The following is a 7,463-nucleotide window of genomic DNA, read 5'->3' as shown; positions in this document are numbered from 1 at the left end:
TTAGAACCATAATGAGACCCCAGAATATTATCTAACTCATGTAGAAGTTCAATTCCGCAATGCACGAGTCTCTAATGTTAAAACATTTATAAGTTAAACCTATTTCACTGTTCTTCGAGACGTGTTTTTATTCAGAACTTATGATTTAACATTTTAAGCAAGTAAGTTACACATAACAAATAAAAAAGGCTGCGCTTATGTACAAAGGAGACCCAGATAATTAAGTGCAATGAAAACAATATTCCAACTTAGATTACATAACCTATGCGTTATATTATGCTTGCTGAAAACAACTGGTTGGCAATTGATAATCTAATGTAACAGTAAAAACAGCTGTCTTACCTTATGGTACTCTTGTTGGCACTTTTCCTCCACAACTTGTGCGTGTTAGCTTCAGTTAAAAATTGATCTGAAAAATACGACATGAAAAAGTTGTGCATCAATTTTATTCTGTCATACAACATGCAACAGTGTAAAAAATCTTCACAGCAGATAGTATTACAAAAATAAATACAGCAACATTTATACTAATTGTTTATTTATGTTGACAAACATACTTTTCCAAGACGAAGTATAATACCTGACACAGACAATTTCACAGATTGCAATAACCACTAATACAAAACTTGCCACAGTACAAACATGCTGATAAAATATGGATCACAGGTAGCTGTATTTTTTACAGCAAGGATAGCACATGAATAATGTGGACAAGGCAGAAAGCAGAACACATAAACAAATTATACCCAGCTGCATGCACGCAGCTGTAACAATACACATGGTGCACCAAGATCCAAAAGAAACACAGAGGAAGATGTGAGGAAGGCATATTTTACTCATCACAAGTTATCCTGTAAGAGCAGATTATGCACTGGCTGTAATCTACCCTCAGCACATACGTAAATAAGTTACATTACGTGCCACATTTACAAATCACTCATACGATGTTCTTGTGATTGTCCTTATTCCGATTTTTAACTTGGAAAGCGTGACTGAGTTACGTAACGCCTCCCTACGGCTTGGCACATATACAGAAAGAAGTGTTTCTATAAACACTGGAGGTCATGGAAAGATGACTGACACATACCTCTTTTAATTATTTTCTCTTTGTCTTTATGATTATCTACCACAGTAGTCTTTTCTAGAGTGAAACACATCCAGATAATTCGCTGTGGGCAACAAAGTGTCAATACCTGTTCTTGATTTATACCTTTCCCTGGTGTCCCGCTAAGGCAAGATTGGTGCAAAAAAATTGTCTTCCCAATGTATGCGTTCCCACAAAACAAAGCAGGAGTAGATGATAAGCCACATTAATGGTACGTGAATTAAAACATCTGATCTTAATTTTCCACTGCCATTCCAATCTGGTGCGATTTTCTGCTTTGTTGTGTACTCTAGCACAGGTGCTATGCAGTTCACTTGGTGCCCAAAGCAACTCTCACACCATAGAAGGATATCAATTTTGTTTTTCAACTTCTAAGCGAAACTCTGGTTATGGGGGACATTTGCAAACTTAGTTTTGCTTTGCATCTTCATTATGTTGTAGAGCAGGGTTGAAAGCAAGAACAGATATTTATAATTTGGGTTGCCACTGTGCATTGCATGGATATGTTTCAATGAATGATAAAACTACTTGGTAGATAAACATATGAAAGATAAGAGAATTAAGCTCGAAGTCTACCATATCAGTAACTGGGAATTTTATGCGTAATTGAAATTTTGTGTTCCCAGTGATGAAAGAATAGTTTTGACAATATGTGCCAAGGCAACTAAGTCACTCATGCTCACAAAGGAAACAAAATAAAAACAAGCAAGGTTACAAGAAGTTCGAACTTGCAACCTTAAGTGAGACACCTCACATGACTGATTTATGTATTTACTGAGCATAAATTACATCTGGTGCATAATCTGCTTGTACAAGATGACGAACAATAAGTTACTGTTGCTTTCTCTCTGGGGCATTTGGCTCATCTGAACACATGCACATTGTGTGGCACAGCTGCGTGGATGTAGCTGGGCACAGCTGTTATTCAGCATCAATCTGTTTTTATGGTCCTGTACTAATATCGTTGTAATTTATAATTAGCAAATAGCCTAACTATTGGGTTGATCCGCTCCATTTTAAACAAAACATACTGACAGATTTCCGTGTTTATCACTAACAAAGAGATGGGTACATCATTTCAGATTTCAAGAAACAACTGTGGAACAGAACAAATGCTGAAGACAGAAAATCTAGAATTACCAGTACCTTTTTTATTAAATGCCATGCACTAGCTCTTTCTGCAATGAATACCATTATTACCAAAAATCGTAGCCTAAAAGTAATTGGGAAATATTTACCAAAGTGAGAGAGATTAGAACTGCATGTTAATTGCAAATGTCTTCTTAAACAAGATCACAATAATTGAAGTTTCATTATTTCAGCAAAATGCTGACATCCCATTATTGAAGCTAGTCAGTGCTGAAGGTATTGTTAGTTTGTAGGAGTCCTCAAACTGGCAGCTCTGAAATATTTGTCACCATACTTGGTGGAACATGCTTTGCTCTTTCAGATAATACTTTGCCAAAAGGCCTTCTGTAAGCCTTGTGCGACAATTCTGTGTGGAAGAGAAATCTATTTGATCATTACTTTTTGGGTATGTGTATCTCAGAACTGGTGCTAATCTTGAGTTCCCACAAAGTAGACGTTATTGAGTACTGTAATTCTAATGCCTGCCACTGCTATAAATTTGTTAGTGAAAATTGTCGCACTGTCATGAAGCAGTTATGTTCAATAATTAGTGGCAGTCACCACTGAAACACTCAGTACAAAACCAAATAAATATATGGAGTGAAAATGTAAATGTCGAGCAAAGTTATAATCAAGTCTACATTTCACAGAACTGTCTTTTTTCTGTTAGTGTGCCAATACCAATTGCACATTCACAAACTTAGTATTGCACTTCTGGCAAATGCAGTAAAATTCACCGTCTGTAACAGAAGCCCCTGGGAAGACAGCCCAGATTCGCTTCGACAAGAGGACTTGCCTTAAACTTTGCGTCGCTATGTTGTAGGTCACTGTAGCAAGGGGAACGTTTGGCTGATTGATTATTACTCGAAAGATTTTTATTATTTGTACTAGAGGTTTGAAAAAAGAGCCAATTGTAGAGTTCTTCATGCAAATTTCATATATTACATTAGTTTTTGTTGAGCTGCTTCTTGAGTTATGTCTACACAACGGCAAAATACATAGTGATATTTGCGGGCACATTCTTGTGTATTAAATTTTCACAAAAAGCAATGTGCTGCAGCGAACTCAGCTCCCTGTAGACTGCAAGGTGCCGATAGCTATTCAAACAGCATGTAAGGTTATTAGAAGTATGCAAGATTAGTAGGCAGGCAGGCAGGCCTGCCTACTAATCTTGCATACCTCTTATGTTCTCTGAAAAAAAATTATTGAGAATACTTCAATAATTTTTTTCTCACAATAGCATGAGAATGACCTTGTGCACTTATAATTCTCTTATATAAATGAAATTTGGCATACATACTCTTGAAGATATGCAGAATACCGATATCTAATTAAAATTGCAATCTGTAAAAATTATTTAAAGTGGCCTAATATTTTTTGCATAGTTCCAGTAATTGTACAAGCTGTTTGGATAGGTATCGCCACTTTGCGGTATAGAACTAGCTAAATAAGATACAGCATGAAACTATTTGCGAAACATATACACAAAAAAATGCACATAAAAATATTTTGCCACTATGTAGGACCATAGCTAAAGAGCACCAGCTATACAAAAACCAATGACAATTCAAATCTACATAAAACTCCCTATGAATAGCAGTACATTCAAATCTCTAGTACAAATAATTTTTTAAAAAGTTGTTTCACGGAGGCTTTTCCCTTAATAAGTGGGTGTCAGTGTTTCTACCAAAGGGTTAGAAAATGCCGTGAGGCATACCATAGGGAGTTTTATAAATAGCACATGCACGCATCTGCCTAAAAAGCCCCACGCCCTGCTTGCATTCCTTAGTCATTTTTGTGCCATCTGTTGTATGTCACTGTTTGGATCCCTTAACACTGAGTGTGCAAAACCAAAAAAAACAGCCTATTAATAGACTGAATGTTTAGCCTGTAAAGGCGTTGTATGCCAATGGGAGCAGCCAACACTAGTGTGAGAATAAACAAATATTTGTTCTCGCATTAATGAAACCAGTGAAAATATCTCACAAATTTGAAATGAATGCACAAGGAATCTTGCTTATTGTCACATTAGTGTCCCGAACAAGATCTTTTGATGTTTATAATTACTAGTTTAATTCACTTTCCTCTAGTAAATGGGCTTTGACCTAGAATACTCAGTGTAGGAGATTAACCCAGACCTGGAAACCAATGTTTAAATCTGAAATAAAGACATTCATACCCCGACCACATGGCACTGCTACGTCATCAGAAGAAGCATGCATCCATGGACATATAGTCTGTAAAATTATTTATACATGATATGTAGCGTTAATCTTGCATTAACCAATTCTGAAAATTAGGAAATCCATCTGCTACTTAAAGCACAGCTGTAAACCTGTGTGTTTGAGAAATGCAATACTGAAAAGGTGTAATACAACCAATGTGTGCATGAAACCTATGCTGCCTTTGACATTCGTCAGTGTGGCAAATAAGCACTGAGAAATGCTAAAGGTATCATAGCTTTCATGTCTCAAACCTTGTATGTGAGTACCAGTGGTATCTTTGCAGTGAAAGGAAGTCACATTATTGCAAGACCTATGAGGGGAACCCATGTTTCTCTAGTTTATTATTTTATTTATTTATTGAACATACATTACAGGCCCCTTTACAGGGCATTGAGTAAGGGGGGTAATAAAGAAAGTACAAAGTAACTTGTCGGTGTACAACGTACGGCTCAAATTTGCAGTTTAACATAAAGGAGAGGAATCGATGACAATGTAGTATGGCGGCAAGTACAAGGTCGGGTGGGAAAAAGGATAACACGAAGAGAGAGAAGAAAAAAATATTGGCTGGCATTATACATATGGAAAAACTGGATACAAGAACTATAAAGTATACCGATTACAATGACAACAGTAACAAGAAAAGAAACTACAACCAAAGATAGACTGACAAATATGCGGAATCTAGGCGCATGAGCAGTTGGCAGGGTTTAAAATACGCACAATGGTAGGGCATGATAAAATGATCTTCGTGTGCTCCTATACCCTTGAGTTTTTCAAAAATAAGGGGTGCTTGAAATAAGTACTCTATATTGCTCTTAAATTTATCCCGCACCAGAGCCCGTGTTATGTTTCATTTCTTGAACACATTGCAATGCTGTAGGTTATCAAAGGAAGAAAAAATGCCGTAAGTTTCCATTTTAGCCGTCTGTACAACAAGAATTAAGAACCTATCAATTACATCCACAAGTACAAAAGAACTACGAGAAACGGGACATAAAGACGGGTATACATTATCATAGCAGGAGTTGATGGTGAGAATTCTAAGAGAAAGGAACTATGAAAGACTAGGTACAAAAGACACATATGAATTATAAAAACAGAAGTATTTGCAAAGAATTTGAAGAGACAAATAGAATGTCTGTTCAAATCACTCCACCCCAACATTCATCCATGGTTCGATACGTTACCACAGCTGGTGATGCTGTTTGTATAGATGGAAGAAAGCTACAGCGGTGAAATAGATGGAACACGTAGAGGGGTCGCCAAGTGTTGCGCGCTGGTTGCACAGCAGGTTTCCTTGATCTCTGGACTCAACTGATGCGTCGAGCCTGGTTATACGTCGTTCGCAAGAGGCCTGGCCCGAGTGTGTGGCATGGCTTGGGTAAAATTTCGAGGCAACCTGAAAAACAGAGATCCAAACATATAAGCACCGAAATATTCTGCACCATAGGGCAAATCTGAAGTTTACCATCTGCACATAGCAGATGATGAAACCAGACACAAGTCACCAGACTCAAGGTATATAAATGTGAAAAAGTGTAAATGAATGTGAAGAGCTGCTTATAGGATAAAATCCTTCATTTTGTCTTTTCTGGATCAATAATAGTATCTTAACATAAAGTCAATTGTACATGACCCTCCCTATTTGTGTCAGTAGGCTATTCCATGCCAGCTGTTCCAACCTGGCACATGACCACTTGGAATTTCTTTTTGAAAACTGGGGGCCCTTAAATATAGAACAAATCTGAATTTCACGCAATACCTAAAGCAAAAAAAATTTACTGGCGTAAACACTACGTCACATTTTGTGTAACGCACCAAACTATGCATCATAATATGGCATAGCCAAAAAATTGCTTCCTTCATTAAGCGGGCCAAATTTTTAACGACAATGAAAAGAGGCCTTACACCAAAAACCCAACTGCTTATTAGCCACTGCTCAGTTTATTATGGCTGATTGAAATGGACAAAATGGCTTATTAACTTTATCTTCACAGAAGTGACCTACAGCAAAAGCTACAAATTCATGTAATCCACGTGTTTAGGACTTGTGCTGTGTGCATGAACTGGTTTCAGAAAGATACATTATGCAGCATTGCAGAGAGAGGAGGATGAACTCGGAAAAGAAGTCAGTTTTGGTGTACGTTTATCGACCTACTTACCATTGAGGCAGCCCTAGTAAATTTATGCCAAATACCATGTATGAGAGTACATTGTATTGTTTTTAAATTGGTAAAGCTTTATCAAAGTAGTTTTTGTGTTAAGCAAGAAAAAAAATTTACAAGTGGTCCCTTCTAGTTTCAAAATTTGCATCGCGTTTCGTATAATACACATAGCCTCTTGGCAGCTAAGACAAAATGCATGGACTTGAGCATCCCTGCACAGATAAGAGGGAGTCTAAACTGCTTCGAAGTAACTTCTTTCATTGCTGAGTGGCTACAAGCCACTTCACTCAAAAAGACGCCGCCTAATTACAGGTATTTACCTGAATCATTCTGTCGGCTGTCAGCCTCCTTGGCAACATCCCTAAGGCTGCGAACTCCCTTGTGGTGGCAGGATGCAGTGGCAGAAGCCGCCAAATGCTCCCAACTCTCTAGTGGACGTAGTCAGGACAGGGTAGTGGTGGGGCGCAGGGGTAGGAGCTACCAGAATGTACCTGCGACAAATTTGAAGAAATGTTCTTAGTCCTACCATGTCACAATTTACAATAAAAATTTAGCTGTATGCGTAACATGGCTACCAATACAAATAAAGGCAAACAGTTAGGTCCTACGACACAACTAGAACACCGACAAAAAAGAAACGGTACTTAAGGGGACACTAAAGTGAAACAATAAATCAGTTTAGACTAATGAAGCATTGTTTATGAACCCTGCAGACAGTCATTTAAAAAATTGTTTGATTATCAGATGAGAAAATGAAGGTCCAAGTATCAGTATTTCAATTTCGCGCCGAAACCCCAGCGCCGGTACGTCAGCGTCACGTCAGGGATGCCAAAGTGTGCT

The sequence above is a fragment of the Dermacentor albipictus genome, chromosome 1 (genome assembly GCF_038994185.2).
Source record: "Dermacentor albipictus isolate Rhodes 1998 colony chromosome 1, USDA_Dalb.pri_finalv2, whole genome shotgun sequence".
In the NCBI taxonomy this organism is placed as follows: domain Eukaryota; kingdom Metazoa; phylum Arthropoda; class Arachnida; order Ixodida; family Ixodidae; genus Dermacentor; species Dermacentor albipictus.
This window is presented reverse-complemented; position numbering follows the sequence as displayed.